Source organism: Lichenostomus cassidix, chromosome 1 (assembly GCF_008360975.1).
Source record: "Lichenostomus cassidix isolate B80296 chromosome 1, HeHo_3.0, whole genome shotgun sequence".
NCBI lineage: Eukaryota > Metazoa > Chordata > Aves > Passeriformes > Meliphagidae > Lichenostomus > Lichenostomus cassidix.
The window spans coordinates 29006152-29022853 of record NC_139479.1 but is presented as its reverse complement, the minus strand read 5'-3'; the positions used below and the strand labels follow the sequence as shown (position 1 = coordinate 29022853).

Here is a 16702-nt window from a genome sequence, read left to right as displayed (position 1 = left end):
ATTCAAGATGATAATTTTCCCATTTCTCCACTAAATGAGACTCCTAAAGGCTCTCAAGTGAAGACAGGTTAGTCAGCATTTATTTACCTGATACTTTCTTTCAAACAACCAGGTTCAGTATGATTACATAGACATTTTGTGCCCTTGTGTGAAAGTGAGTGTGGGAGAAGGGTTTTGGTTATCATGGTTAATTGTTAGCTAGCTACTTCAATGTAGCACAACATGAGATGGCTTGTCCTTTTATTATGGGGCCTTATTTTAAAGCTGAATTTTGTCTGTTTTCTCTTCTTGGAAACTGTTTTTGCAAGTCATACAGGAAAACTCATGTTTTGTGAGGAACAATAAAAGAAATCCCATAGAGACAGATGTGCTGGTTGCTCTTTATTAAAAAAAAAAACAAATCCCAATGACTCCACAAATGACTAGTTGGCAAGAAGTTTGCTTCTGAGAACTTGGCAGCTTCAGAAGGAAAAGGCAAATGCAGTTTAATCAATGGAAGAGTATTTGTTCACCACATTGTAGTAGGTATATTCCAGTTTATTGTTTATGCTGACAGAGAGCAAAATCTAAGTGATATGTGGGGTATAAAATACATTGGATGTATTCTCTGCACCATTTTTAGGTTTTCAAACATAACTACATTTTTATTCTCTTGGCTTGCTCATGTCAGTTTATTTTGTACTCCAGATTGCACTGTCCCTTTCTTGCCTTGTGATTAACTTGTCTCAAATTTGCTAATTCCACTTCATCTTGCCATCCACACTGTGAAGCTGATGCTTTCTGTGAGACTTTCCTTCTTTCACAATTTTTCATGATCATATCCTGCTTTCTTACCTCTGTACTGCATCCTAGAAGGTAGAACAGTGCAAGGGCAATTTTACATTTTCCCTTTATCTTGGTGCCTTGAGGGGGAAATCCATCCTGCCTTTTGTTCAGACATCATGGTAGCTCAGCTTCCTTTCATAGCTGCAGTTAGCTTGAAGATGAAGCAGGCAGGATACAGTTAACATTTATGAATTCTGTGCTAAGGAGAGATGTTTTTCCTAAAAGTACCAAGGAAATATTATGTTGTAGAGCTTCAGAATACATGTAAGCAAAGTCAGTGGCTAGCAGCTTTCATTTAGGGCATTTCCAGCTCTCAGGTTTAGTCAGAGATGCTATATGAACACAGGAGCAATAGCATTTCCTGCTCTCATCCCCACACTCTCTATTCTCAAGAGAAAAGGTAAAGCACCCCACTTGATGTGCATGCTTTTTCTCTTTTAATTTCAGATAATATTAGCCAGTACTTGATGTATTTGTTGAGACAAACTGAACATTAATCACTAAAAGTGAGCTAGAAAGTAGTAGTAGTACAAACATTTGCTTCCTCAGCCCACTCTAAGATTGCTTCCCATGTTGAAATCGATTGAAGAAAGAAGTCTGATGTCTGCTGGGCATCAAGGGGCACAGTTAAAATGTATGGCTTGTTGACTCCTCTGAGAGAGCACCAGGATCACTGTGGTGGTAAAGCTGGAGCTAGAGCTCTGTTTGGCCATGATGATGTTTAGCAGGAGTTGTTATTTCACCCTGAAGAAAGATAGAAAGGTCATTGAGTTATTAGGGAGAAAGTTTTGCTCCAAAAAAGTTGGTTTTGAATTGCTGCTCCAGATCAGGTCACTTAGATGTGTACATTTTTCTGGTTAATTTCTGTTGCCAGCCACTCATTTGATCTTGCCCTAGGTTGGTTTTTTTTTTTTTTTCTTGAGCACAGCACTGACTGTAGTAGGAGGGGAATTTTGATCACTGTCTCATTAGTTTTTTTCCTTCCTTTTTGATTAAATACTTTCCCTGATGGGCTTTATTTCTGCTGGCACTTATGAAAATCCATGTTACCCTTATCTCTCTGGCTATATGCATCAGGGGAGTGCTTTCTTTTCATGCATTGTCTATGGCAGAACACCCTAGTGCTGCTTCATCTCTTCTCTGATCCCTAATGCTGATTTGATCTTTTACACTTTCTTTCTCTCTTTATCCAATGGCCCCTGGAAGATGTGAAAAGGACAAGTCCTTAAGAAGGCATTTTTTCCTCTCTTTCAACACTTTGCTTCTAATATCCACACTGTTTGTTTGTTTTCTGGTGGTTTTTTTTTTTTTCCAAATATGCATAACAACTATTTCCTCTGTGCCATGGAATTGGGGGACTTGGACAAGCATTGGATTTGGAAAGAAATTCAAGCGATCTGCTCTTTCCGACCTCTCACTCCTAGGGAAGCACACTCAGACTGTATAAACTAGATCTGTACTTTCTAGGTAAGGTGTGAAAAAATTACAAAATTTCAAGTGGAGCATAGCAGAGATGGCAGGAAGAATGCATCTTTAGGACCCTGAGATCAGCATAGTTGGTCAGAACATGGTGCTAATAAAGCCAAGGTTGCATGTTTTATCTTCATAGCCCCATTAGCTTTACAGTTGGAGTTGATGATCCTTGTGGATCTCTTCCAACTCAGAATATTCTGTGATTCTGTTTAAAGACTACTGAGAGGTAAAGGAGTGTATAAATTCTCCTGCTTCTGAAATGGTGAATGAGCAGAGTATTTGGGAGTTACAAAAAATATCATTCATCTCTCCCTTTAAAACAGAAAAAAACCCTTGGCAGTTAACTCCCCTGCATATTGCCTACAGGAACAAACAGGGAAAAAGCTAAAGAGCTGTCTGGACAGGGACACTCACAGTGGGAAAGAACTTGTGTGCCATATGTCCCCTTTCCATCTGTGTATGCTCTCTTCTGGGTCGTGACATCTGGTTCTGCTTGATATCTGGCTCTGATTCCTGTATTTTTAAAGTAAACGGGACTTAATTCTCCTCAGAGACTGAAGAGAATAGACCACATGCTGACTTTTAAAAGAAAAGCCAAGTTTCTCATAAAAATATGTCTCCTCATCCTAGGTCTGAGTGGCTTCGTACATGTATGCATTTAAATGAGCCAAGGACGTGCCAGCACCGTCTGCTGTCACTTTCAAAAAGCTGCTAACTTTGGCATGTTTGACATTTTTGGAGGGTTGGGCCATAAAGTTATTTGGGTACCTAAATTAGAAGATGAATTGGCTTATTATTAAGGAAAGGATCACGTCCAAGAGAGCAGACAACTGAGAATGGCAAAAGATTTGGTGTCCCAGAGTGAGGGTTGGTGGGGGATTAATAACATCTGCCACAGGAGCTGGCTGTGGGGATCCTGAAACCCCTGGAGCTGTGAGCCACACCAGCCTTGTGCCGTGCAATGCCTCCATCTAGTGATGCCTCAGACTGAACCTCTTCCCTTCCAAAAAAAGCCACACTGTTTACATAAGATAATGAAGTTCTGCTGCTAATAATGCCAAGCCACAGCATTAAAGAAAAAGAAAGCACACCAACAGGGAGTAAAAAAAGAAGATACTTTGACAACTGCTGTTCTGAATTATACTGTAATTATTATTTTTAGTGCTTTTCCCATCCTTTGTAAGAACTAGCAGGGAATTTAGTGGAAAATGAGTTTTTTGTGCTTTGAGTCTATGCATCTGTTAATTCAAGGCCTCAGAGCTGACTGGGAAATGCGGAGTGGTAGAGTTCTGTAGAGCTGTTTATCAGCCTCCAGCATATGTCAATTAGATTTAATTTAGCAACACTTACCATTGGTTATTCCAAGAAGAAGACCATGATTGGAGACTACATCGTCTGGGATCTGCATTTCAGCAGATCTGCTGTGCATAATGGCTGGAGGATCACTACCAGCCATGTGCTATCCAGGCAACTGAGAGTCTCCCAGCTCACTTGACATAGTGATGTATGAGGAATTTGTGCCTAATTTAATGATCTAGTCCCCTGAGGTGGGAACAAATGGATTCAATGGTTACGTGGTGAGAAAACCTTGGAGTCTTGGATGCTGAAGTGTTTACAGGAACCCAAACAGCAAATAGACAGTAGGCCCCTGGAGTCCTTGAAGAAGAATTACCTCCAGGCTGCTGTCAGAGGGGAGCAGTCAGTGCATTATGAAGATCATCTGAAAGGAATGTCACAGCAGTCTCTGGAGCAGAAAGCACTGGCCAGTTCTCCCTGGCTTTTACAACTTGTGTGTTCAATTTCACAGGCAGCGTCTGTGCTGCCTGAAATGATCAGTCCCCAGTTTCCAATCCTTGCCTTAGATTGTGTGCTCAGATCCCAAGGAACCTCGCAAACTCTTTTTTTCCTAATGATATATAGTTGGGTTTTATTTATCCCCTAGTTAATAATCTACAGCCACAGGATTTTTAAGTTGAAGAGAATTTGCAAAATGGAAATTATATGGAAGTTTCAAAGTCTATCTAAAACCTTCGTCTGTTAAAATATTATAATTATTGTTGTTGTTATTAATATTGATATTAATAATAAATGCAGCCAAATAAAAAATCCTGCCATGGTTATGGCTCAGGCAAAATCATTCTGAGTTCCAGAACTAATGGTGAAGATGAGCCTGCAGAAAGTGATTAAAGCAATTATTACAAGAAGGCTGGGGCAGTGTGGTTCATGATTCAATAGCTGTCAGTAGTAGTTGATTTTGTAGTGAGCACTCAGATGGTAATTCTGAAAGCTTTGTAGTATTACATGTGTTAAGATATATGAAGGTTCTCTGATGACTGAAGGGTCCCAGAGCAGCCCCAGACATGCTCTATGTGAAGACCCTCAAAAGTGCAGTGCTGCCAAGGCTGAAATTTTCTGCCCCAGCTGTGGGAGGCTATGAGCAGTCACTGATTTCCTGGGGTAGACTAGGGGTTATGGAAGAGAAGGGCTTAGTGGGTTGGTGAGGCTTCAGGAATCTGTGAGTCAGGCCATGCATTTGTTTCTCTTCTTCATTCTCCCTTCCTAGAAATCCACCAAAAAAGATGGCTTCTAGCTGGCCTCATACTCAGCATCACACAGCTGTATCTCTTGAAAAAACAACCACCTTACTCATATGTCTTCACTTGTAAGTTACAACAGCTCCTGGCTGGAATTGGGGTAGAGCACTTGAGACATTTCTCTCAAGGATGTGAATAATACAGGGTAGTGGTTATTTCCATTTCTAGAGTAGGTGGATAGTATGAGATGGTCTTTCATAGGAAATGAAATGAGAATTCACATCATAATGGGAGTTGAAGTATGCATTTTGTAAAAGAAAAGTCATTTTGGAAAATAACCATATGACTTCTTTGGTAGCTAAATACCATCTCAGTTGAGTAAGATGCTAATTAAAAAAATAAAATCCTTGTAATGCTTTGAAAAATTTGACTTAGACCTGGCAGCATTATGAAATCTTTGTGGGGTGGTCTGGTGAAGCAGGGAGGAGGTGAGGAGGAATCAAGAGAGCAGCACCATACACAGTTACTGATTAAGATTATATGTTTTACTTTGAGCTACTTGTGGGACATGTGAAGCAGGAAAGTGCCATTTTATCTTTGTACATACCCCTCTCTAACCACAAGTGTGCTTAATATGGACATGTTCATTGCTCTTGGCTTTTCTCTTTGAAGATAAATCAGCCTGATGATCTTCTTTAGACTTCCTGAGCAGGGCCACCTCCTGGATCACCGTGTTCCTTTCACACGCCCCAGGGTAGCAGAAATTCCCTTGCCTTAGATACAGAGTGGATTTTTTCTTCCACTAAAATATCCTGGTTTGGTGTCAGCAAAGTATTTTCAAGCAGTGCATACAGAACCCTTTTCAGGGGAGCTGTGGCAGCAGTTATTTTTGATCTGCACTGAAAAGCTGCACCTGTATGTCATAAAGGAGTGCAGGGGGATATACCCACCTGCAGGTGATCATAAATGCCTCAGTGAGGAAACTGAGGCTTTTGTTGCATAATGGAGTTTGGTTACAGATGCTGGATGTCCCCATGTTCCTCCAGCTGGGGGTTTATAAGGGCTGGAGGGACATGTGCCAGCTGCAATAGCTCCAGCTGACCTATTCCTCAGGCCAAGAGCTGTCTCACAGCCAAAGGACACAGTTTACTTGCAAGGACTGATGGGAAGAACAGAGGAACAACAAATGCTGGAGAAAAGCACGAGAAATGCTCTGCAGAGTCAGGCTGGCAGATAACCCAGCCAGGCATTCTGTCTGTGACAGTGGTGAAATGAGTTGCTGAAAATCAGCCTCATATCTCAGCAGCTGCCCAAGCTGCTGGGCTGGCTCTCCAGTGGAGAGGCAGCCAGATAGGTCACTGCTACCTTCTTACCTCTCTGCCCAGCCTCAGTGTGCTCCAGCTTCTGGCAGGCTGCTCTGTGGTGTTTCTGAGGGCTCAGGTGGGCACCCGGGGTGAAGCCAGCCTGCTCTGGTGCTGCCCCTGCATGGACAGCCTCCCAAGAGTGCTGCTCTCACTGCACCTCTCAGTGCTGTCAGCTCAGGCCAGCTTGGCTCCCGTGCTGTGGTCACTTCTGTGCTTTGAACATCCTGTGGGCTGTGCATGCAGTGTTTGAGGTCTGAATCTAGGTCTGTCATCATTAGGCATTCCTCATGCACTTCCTCAGGAGCAAGGAGTGAAGCCAACAGCAGGCAGGCCCCAAAAAGAGCCCTTCTTGTAGAGCAGAGATGGTCTCACATGAAGTCTCTGTCTTCCTGCTTGATCCAGCCTTATCAAGCTGTAGAGACACCTTGTGCTGGCAGATTAGTGGATTTTGTCTACACCTGCTCTTAGCTAAGACTACCTGGGGTGTTTCAGTGTCACAAGTTTCAGAATGCAGTGGTGGTTGAACAAAAGTGAGTGACATTGTCATGCAGATGCTCCTGGAGATCTCTGAGCTCTCCATGTGCTTTGGTGTCCCTTCTGCTTGTTTGCCAACATATGTCAGCAGGGAGCTGTGCACATTTGCTGCTGTTGGTCCACAATTATTTGAATTTTATCTCCAGCACTCAAGATGGAGTGAAATCTGAGCTCCACTGAAACCCAGGCATCAGGATAACATTCTGGTGTCTGAATCCTGAAGTTTTTTACTATTTTACGTACTCTTCACCTCTGTAGCAACAAACAAATCCCCTTGTGAAAGCTACTGGGTTTTGTGTAGCTTGTTTGGCCTGTGTTGATCCAGTATTTCATGGCCTTTTCCCACTGCCTGCAGCAATAGATATCGAATGAAATTACATATTTATGAGATGCTTTTATGAAGCTTACTCAGCAAATATTTAGACTTGGGCATGCTGTTTGCTTTCTCTCTTGAGAGTGAAAAAGAGGTTTTTGTGCTTCCTGCAAGGTCTATTGCTATTGGTGGGAAAAGAGGTCCCTGGAGTGAAGTATCAGAACCCAAACACTGTTCTTTCAGCCTTGAAAACCACACAGAGCAGAGTTTATTTCCGTTCAGATATAATAATAAATTGGTTTGTTGTTATTGCACAACACAATTAACCACATCCCCACCAGAAAAACAACAGAGCTGTCTTTCCTTATTAAGGTTACTTGCAACCCTGGGGATTATTAAAACAGTCAACTTTCCCTTGAAGAAAACATCATTCATCATTGGTTCTCTGTTAGCAAACATTCATGCAGCAGGAGTTACCAGAGAATGCAGGCATCCTGCTGGTACAGCCATCCAGATATCAGGAGATTTGTGAAAATGCTTTGCTGTTTCTGGTATGGTTTGACAGGTTCTTATTCCCCATCCTCACTACCTTGGACTATCCTTCTCCCTCTGTCTGCCACACTCACTCAAGACTGCCCCTTCTATTGTGTCAGCAGAGATGTCTGTCCCAGAAACCTGCCCAAGAACCAAAACAGCTGAAAGTTACTGTTCTTTTGTTGCTCCTCTTGGCCAGTTAGTTCTTAGGCATGTATGTTTACTGAACTCTCTGCCATCTAAAAGTACAAAATATTTTTTTTCCAGTACAGGAGAGTCAGGGAAGGCAAGGATGGATGTTTAGGATGGCATGAGATGCACTTCTCCTAAAGCACAGACTTGGCAGGGCAGAGCAGCTGTTTGATGGTCTGTGTTCTTGTGGCTACACATTTGCAGCACTCTAGTGGGATCCTTTGGAGCCCCCACTGTAGATTGCAGTACCATGCCAGGAACATTTCAGAGAATGTCTTGCTTCTCTGGCCACATGTTTGTGTTTTAAGGATTTTTCTCTATGCATTGCATCTGATGGACTTTCAGTTGCCCTGGTCGAGCAGTTGAGCAAAAGAAATGTCATATCCCACACTAAACAGCATAGTCTGACACACCAGCTTCTGATAAGGGGTATTTTATGCAATCAACACAACTTTTCTCATGTTTTTTTACACATTCCTTTCTTATGCTTCAGCACAATCTCAGTTCTGGCCATCCAGGAAATTAGGGAGAAAAATATGATGGATCTTCAGGAAAGAGATAGCACCACTGTGTAACTCCTTGAGCTACAGAGGACACTGCACAAGTAGGAAGTCTGCATGGGATCCCGCAGAGACCAGGCTTGGATAGGGAATAAACAGACAAAATATAACAGGCTCAGGATATTCCTGGTGCTGAGAGAATTTGAAGGCTAGGACAGTACTGAGGGGGAGTTATAGTGTGTGCTGGATATGATTTTACTCTTTGTTTTTCTTAATAGTCCTCACCCCTGAAGAAGTTCTGAGTTAGATGGTCTGAAGCAGCATAGCTGTTATCATATTTCTGTGACTTAAACTGTGAAAGCAATACAAGGATGGAGCTATTTCATCAAAGTTTGCTGACACAGCTCTTGGCAAGCATTTTTTCTCATAATTTTTGGTGTCATTTATTGATAGCTTAATTTATAAATGGCAAGTCTTGGAGGGAATAATTTTGTCTGAATTGTAGACTTATCAAAATTCAGCATTGTCTACTTTTGTCTATCATTGCCTGTTCCTTTGTGTCAGCAACGTTTGTTGTCCTTGTCCATTATTCCAACTAGATTTTTGTTGTTTCAAGAGCTGGTATTTCCATTATTTATGGCAGTAAATTTATTTGTCTTTTCAAGTTTTAATGGACCATCTGAGGGAACTCAGTGAAAATCACCTTGAAACATTTTGCAAGAGAAGGTTCTATTTTTGTCATCACTATTCTATTGTTTTAGTCTTTGGAACATAAATATTCCTTTTGTCTTGATCCAAATGATACTTTTACTGCTTCTCATTGGACATTACATATTGACTTAAACTCTGGATGCTTCTTCCTTCCCATTGATTTACCCAGAATTTCAGTTATTGGAAGTTAACTCCTTCTTTCCAGACATTGTTTGACACAAATGATCAAACTAGAAGAAATAGGAGGTAGAATATTTTTAATAAGATGGATAACTCAAAGTCTTCGGTATCTCTTACCTATTTTTTAAAGATTATATAATGTAGCAGTTGCTTTATGTTTTCTCCATTGGCTTGCCAGCCAGAAGGTTGCTGTTCTGCTTATGACTACTTTTAAATTGTGTCTTTCCAGACTTTAGCATATGAATTCATAGAGAAAGGGTGCTATTGCTGATGTAGAGAGAGATTAAATCAGTCTTCTGGTTTTACTGTTTATGACAGACTGCCATTTCTGCTGAGCTCTTAAAATTCAAACTATGGCTATCCAAAGGTCAGATCTGACACCTGAGGTTTTGCTGGGGCAGAGAACCAGCTTGGCAGAAACTTTATGCCAACTTACCAGTATTGATAAGCCTTGTGATAGCAGCAGGAGGAGAGTCTGTGGAAAGATTCTCCACACAAGCACCCTCATTCAGAAAATTCCTGGTTGTCTGAAAAAACTAATATAAATTAATTTGCAAGAACACAGTGATATCTTCTGTGATATGTTGCAGATCTAGAGAAGTCAGTGCCTATGGACAATGTCTTTGCATGAATCCAGGCACACTCACAACTCCCAAAGAGAAAGGGGTGGTCCAGTCTGGTTAGTGGCAGAAGGTGAGGACCTCTAAGACATTCAGAAAGAGTTTTACTTTCTAAATTGGCTTCTTGATTAGTCCTTACTGTTGAATTTAGAGAGAACTAATGGGAAAAGCTTGCTTCCACCCCCAGTCATGATGTAACCTGGCCATCTGTCTCCCGAGATGTTACCAGAGCAGAAACAGCTGTGATGAGGGAAAATATCTGAATGCATGCTGTGCCCCCACTCTGTTTCATTCTCATCCTAGCCTTATGGTTAGAGCAGTCATTAGGAAACTGGTGAACTCCCTTGCCCTGAAGAGGAATGTGTTCCCCCAACTTCTCCTAGGACACTTTCTGCTTCTTCTGAGGTACCTGGGCTAACTTGTACTTGATAGTACAGTTTTGCTTGTTGAAAGCAAATGTGTGAGAGCCCAACCTACTTAAAAGGAGTTAGAGCCTCAGAATATAAATTTCTTATTAATGTCCATGCCCTGAATGGCTAGAGCCAAATTCACTCTTGGCTGTTCCCTGTTTTTGTCATGTCTTATAAGCTCCAACAAGTAGCATCCCAGCTTCAGGATACAGGATGGAGGGTTCTTCCTGAGATGCAGAAGCCCTTACAGACCTTAGAAGTTTGGTCTTCTGGTTTCTAGTTAAGTATTCTGACTGAAAGCCTTGTCTGGGCATTGTGGATTGTTCTCAGTCTGAGTTGTAAGTCACTTTTACTTTTACGAATCTTGCTAGTGTCTAGGTGTGCAGTGTCTGACCCAACCAACTCCACGTCACCCAGCTGTCCTGTCTCATCCACAGCAGGGTGGGCATGTCTGCACTGAGGCTGCTGAGGCAGGGCAGAGCACCCTCGGCTTGGCCTAGCCTGTGATCAATGTGTTACCTGGTGTGCAGCTCTTTAATGTCATCTGAGGATGTCAGACCGTTTGTTTAAGACACAACAGCCTCGACATCCTCACTAAACCAATCAGTGCTCTGGGCATAGGTTGTGGCCCTCACTTGTGCAATTATCTGAATGAAATGTTCAGGGTTGCTGCCACTTGTGTGGGAGTCCAGTACACTCTGTGGAATCAAGAGTATGTGAGGGCTTACATGCCACTATTTGTCAGGATTCATCTTTGCAGGATGAATATTGGCTGAACTCATATGCATTTTTTACATTTCTATCATGATTTCTATTATTTACTTCTACTTCTGCATTAGGGATTATTATGTACCCTGAGAGATACCAACATGTCCACATTAGGTAATAAAACAAAGTACATTTGAATTTTCCTCCTTTTAGACTTGTTTCAGCTGCTGTTTTGTAAAGATAAAGGAAGTGAAATATGGTTTCTCTTTGACCCTAAGATATAGTTTGAACAGCAGCAGAGGGACACAGAAGTGCCCCAATTTGCAGCTTTTGCCGAGCCCATGTGCTGCTGAGCACGACGCCCACAGCCCCTGATGCCCAGCCTAGGGGAGTGAACTAAGTGAGGTTTCAACAGAGCTGTGTGATGCCATGGTACTTAAGTAGCTGGTAAGAAATGCCAAGGAAAAGACTGTGCCAGAAAATCTGCTTCCCAGAAGGGCTATGACACAGCACTAAAACTGGTATTTAGAATGGGAAACTGCTGTTGGCAAAAAATATTAGGTTTCTTTGCTTAGAAATGCAAAATTTTGCCACTTTACACTTATTCTCAGTGCCTAAAATCCGTCAGTTTAATTGTCCCCTCTCTGGAGAAGCATTTTTTCATACATCTGCATTACTTTATATTTCTGAGCCACAAAGAATGGAAATTTGCTATTGAGAGCTTTTTTTTTATTTTTCCTAGAAGGTTTTTCTGCTAAAGTAAGAAGAAAGGGGAGAAAAGGAACAAACTTTTCCCAAAAGCACAACTTGAGATCTTACAGGAACAGATCTCCTCACTCTGCAGAAATTCCTGGTTTCAGGGAAGAAAAATTTCTCTTTTGGCTCTTAGAAATATTAATCACAGTACATGTGAGGTGAAATGAAATAACTGACAAAAACCAAAAAAATTAATTTGAATTCAAGTGAGAGTTACCTACACTTTTGTATTTCTTCTGTTTCACTATTAATGTAAGAAGATAAGAACTATCATACCAGTTTGCACCATTTCCCCCACCTAACATCTCTAGGCCTTTATCCTATTGCTAACCAAAAGCACAAACCATCAGTAACGGGTGAAGGAGAGGTTGATAAATTCTGCCAGTGTCAATAATGAGGAATGGACATCCTCAGTTTAAAGCAGCTTTTCCAACAGCATCTTAAATGGTGATCAGGGTATCTCTCCTTCTTGAGTAATGCCTCTTGAAACCAATCACACATTTACTTTACTGACAAATTCACATGGAAATTAGTTTTGGGTTTTACTTATGTCAAAGAGCAGTGTTTTCTGCTATGACCATGTCTGATCCTATTTCTTTTCTCATGAGAGATACTGAAAAATAGTTTCCAGTGTAATTTTTCCTAGTGCTCAAAGTCCTCTCCTTTCTCAGCTGCAGAGTGACAGACAATTTGGTTTATTATTGTAGCAAAAGCCCTCTTTGCCTCTGATATCCTTACTACTCTTTTTAGTAACTTCTTTTCATATTGCATTATCCTTTTGTCAGCGGAGAGCAGAGTTACACCAGTGCTCAAGATAAGGATGTGTTGCATCAGTATAATAACATTTCCTGTTTTGTTCTCTGTTCTTTTGCTAGGAACTCTTCACAACCTCTTTGCCCTCTTGGCAGCTGCTGCACATCAGGCTATTTTCAGAGAAAATCCAAAATGACCCCAAGATATCCTTTTCATGTGGCGAAAGATGATGACTTTGTATGTGTTGGTAGGATTATTTCTGTGAGATTAGGGCTTTGTGTAGTTCAACAGCTAAAAGAAACCAAATAAAGCCAGAGGACACCTGATCTCATGGCATTTCCCATGAAAATTTATCTCCCAAAGCAATCATTCTGCTACAGAAATGACAGGCATTTCAGTTAGTTTTGGGATCTAGGAAACGTCCAACATTTGAGCCTCATCTTAGAGCCTCAGTCCTGGACTGGCATGTCTGGAAGACACAGGCAGATAGTATGGCTGTCAGATTCTGGCATGTGAGGCTGAGATGTGGCGGAGGAGGACAGAGAGATGATGCAGGAGGTCTCAGACAAGCTTGTTTCTGCAGGCTGTCAGCTGCAGAGGTTAAGTCCAGGAGCAGCCTGGCCTGTGGCCATGGACTCTGAGAGCAATCAGACAGGAGTGCTTGGAACCTGCAGCTCTTGAAAGCAGTGAGGTCCTCAGCAGCTGCTAGCAGCCTGAAGCTCTGCTGCTGGCCACAGAGTTGAGGTGGAACAGAGATGCTTCTAATTGACATTTTTGGATGTAAAACAGTCAAGAACTGACCTCCATGTCTGACTGAATGCACACTGAGGACTTGTATTTCTAGTGTAGGCATTGATTAGCTGTGGGTTAATCTCCTCATAGACAAGGCAGGAGCTTGGGCTCCATGGCCTCAGAGAGCTGCCTCACAGAAGTCATGGAGCCAAATCTGAGCAATAAATTACTTTAAACAATGTTTGTCTTTTGTTAAGTGACTCCATCATTCAGCATTGTTTTCCTGTATAACTGTGGGTCACCTATATTATAATACCTACATCCTATGGGGAAAGCAAATGGGGTTGAGTTTCTACTGTGTCTTTCCTGCAATGTCTACTTCTCATTGGCACCTTGCAGGCCAAATTTTTGTATACAAGGACTCACTGATCTGTGAAGTAGCCATGGTGAAGATCTGCCTGTGTTTGCAACAGGCCGTACTTACATATAAGCTCTTTTCTATGTAGAATCCTACAGAAATTAGGATTTTGGCTTGGGGGACAATGGAAAAGTGAGCAAGTGATACACCAAGACCAAGTTATGCAGTGGTAGTAGGCATGGTGACTACGGATAAGAATAAATAACTTATTTTTAATTGATCGGAAAAGAAGATTGGCTCCTGGAACATCTCCTCTTCCAAGAAGACTTGCAGGAAATCATGTGGAAAGCTGCAAGAAAGCTTTTGATAAAGAGAGGATTCTTGATTAGTGAGGGAAGGCAAATAGATTATGTTGAGTTGCTATTTTCATGGTGGAGAAACAAGCCTGAAATTGGAGGTACTAGGTGCCAAGAGGCACTCTGCATGCCATTTGGTATCTCTGCAGTTTACAGAGGTAGGCAGTGGTCTATATTTTCAAAATTTCTTGCAGTTGGCCCAACTGGGAACATAGTACAATAAATAGCCCATTTTCTGACATAGTCTATCATAATTTCCATGTGACTAGCTGCCAAGAGCCAGGTCCAGAGAAGGTTTTTAAGTTTGTAGCCCTCCCTGTTTTGACAGGTGCTCTAAGGTCTAAGAATTAAGTGCTCTAAGGATTTCTGAACTCTAGCAGAGGAGTCCTTGGGGTTTGGATGCCTGGATGTTTCAACTGTAGAAAAACTAACAAATACATTGATTTTTTTATTACAGAAAAAATAACCTGGGTGATATTTCATTTTTATGAGAAGCCTTGTTTTTCTTTCCAAAATACTTTAAACTTTCAGGGAATGCAAACTCCAAGTTGCAGCCAGATCTGAAAGTAAATAAAATTAGATAATTATAAAGAAAGAAAAAGTTCTTCTTCTAAAAACCTAGTCCATAACCTAGAGAAAAAAAATTAAGACATTTTCCTAAGTAGTGGTATCATCAAAAAAGAATTTTTTTAAACTAAAGCTCTGCTTTTGAATACTGTCAGTATGTCATGACCCTTTTTTATCAGTAAGACATTAACTTCCAGTAATTCGTATATATTAAGGAACAAACAAGACTATTTAGTAAGAAGTAATTATAAACAATATAATTTGTCAGCAAAGTATCTTCAATGACTTTCCAGGGAATCCGGATGCATTTTAGTTGTGTAAATTAATAAGAACTGTGTTCTATGCATCCCAGTTATTATTTCCAGAATGCCATGTATTTGTAGATATGTCTTCCTAAGAAACTGTGTAGAAAAAAACCCCTTGTTTTCAGGGAAGAAGTCAGATAGGAACAACAATATTATGCTAAATAACGGTTTCCACAGTGATGAAAAATAGAGTGGGCGCTGCATGGGAGGAATTTAGCTTCCCATGCACTCTGAGGGGAGTGTTGGCCATAAGAACCTGGGACTTCCGAAATCCGTCTAAGCTGCTGCACCAAGAAATGGCCTCTTTTAACTTAAAATTTGGAAGATTACACTTATGCACATCTTCTCTGTGCCATTCAGTTACTGGGACATAGAAGGGCTGGTTTGTGCAATGTTTTTTTGTGGATAAACTTTGGATGGGTTTCTTGCCCAAAGATAATTGCTTGTTCAGACTCATCCTCACCTCTGTACTGTAAGATATTCTGGTAACTAAGGACAGGACCACCTGTGGGAATGGAAGATTCTGGAGACTCAGCAAAGTATTTTAATTTTCATGAGAACAACAGATGTGCTTCACAGATCCTCTCTCTGGTGGGCTTTGTGATCCCCCCATGGGGATCCTGCTGGTGGCCTGGTGACATTCACACATTCAAAACAGCTGCTGTTATTTTCATTCTGGCTGGCTGTATCAGACTCTGTGGGGTGGCAGTGCAGCTGCTTTCCTTTTGGGGCAAGGCATGGAACAGAGAAATTTAGAACTTCTTTAGGAAGGGAAACTGGTTTTAATATACAAAGGCTTTGTTAGTGATGTTATGTTTTTTGTTTGAATATTGTCCTTGGCCTGACAAGCATAACTACCATTGTTAAGATTTTTTATAAACTGCAGGTGGTCAAATAACACACCAAGTTATCAATGTGCAACCCAAAGGAAATACATGCCATCCACATAAAAAAGTACAGATTTAATTCTTGTTACTTTAGCCAATTGCTTCCTTCAAGATAGTCACCTCCTTTTTGCATCCTCTGACCTTTAATACACTATCTAGCAGCTATAGTGGATTTGAAAACCTTATATTTAGTATTTCTGGCCTGGTGGGAGGAAGGAGAGAGATGAGTATTGTAAAAATAATGACTGCTTTGTAAAACTTAAATTTTTATTAATCCTGTTCTGTCCACATGCATGTCCTCACTTACTGTTGTATGAGAACTTGCTGTGCCAGTTGACCTTGCCTGGCCACCAGGGTCCCACAAAGCTTCTCTATTACCCCTCTCAACAGGACAAGGGGAGGAAATACTACAAAATTTAATGGGCTGAGATTAGGACAGGTAGATGACTGACTAATTACTATTAAGGGTAAATCAGGCTCAACTTGGGGAAATTAGTTTAATTTATTACCAATGATTAACAGAGTAGGATAGTGAGAAAAAACCCAAACTAATCCCACTGTCTCCCAACCCCCACCTTCTTCCCAGGCTCAATATTGCTCCCAAGTCTCTTACCTCCTCCTCCCAGGTGACACAGGGGGATGGAGAATACAATGGGGGTTGCGGTCAGTTCATAACATTTTGTTCCTGTTGCTTCTTCCTTCTCACACTATTCCCCTGCTGCAAAGGAGGGATTCCTCTCTCAGGAGACAGTTCTTCACAAACTTCTCCAACGTGGACCATCCCATGGGCTACAGTTCTTGAAAAAGAGCTCCAGTGTGGGTCCTTTCATGAGCTGCAACCCTCAGGTACAGACTGCTCCAGTGTGCGTGCACCTTCCAGAAAACCTGCTTCAGCATGGGCCCTCCATGGGTTACAGCTTCCTTCAGGGCACATCCACCTGCTCCAGTGTGGCATCCTCCACAGGCTGCAGGAGGACAAACTGTGTCATAGTGATTTTCTCCATGGGCTGCAAGGGAATCTCTGCTCCAGCACCTGGAGCACCTCCTCCCCCTCCCTGTTCACTGCAGGGTTGTCTCAATCCTCTCTCAC

At 41.6% G+C, this 16702-nt stretch overlaps 1 long non-coding RNA gene across 2 annotated transcripts; it reads right to left on the bottom strand.

Moving 5' to 3' along the window:
• Window positions 1-269: 269 nt before the first annotated feature.
• LOC146444420 (uncharacterized) lies at window positions 270-5732 on the bottom strand. 2 transcript variants are annotated; one of them, XR_014850645.1, is made up of 4 exons: window positions 5440-5732; window positions 3873-4018; window positions 2713-2811; window positions 270-1569 (listed from the first exon to the last, which is right to left on the bottom strand). It is a non-coding gene; the product is annotated as an uncharacterized LOC146444420 (long non-coding RNA). The 2 variants fall into 2 exon arrangements; XR_014850643.1 differs by lacking the exon at window positions 2713-2811.
• Between the last annotated feature and the right edge of the window lie 10970 nt (window positions 5733-16702).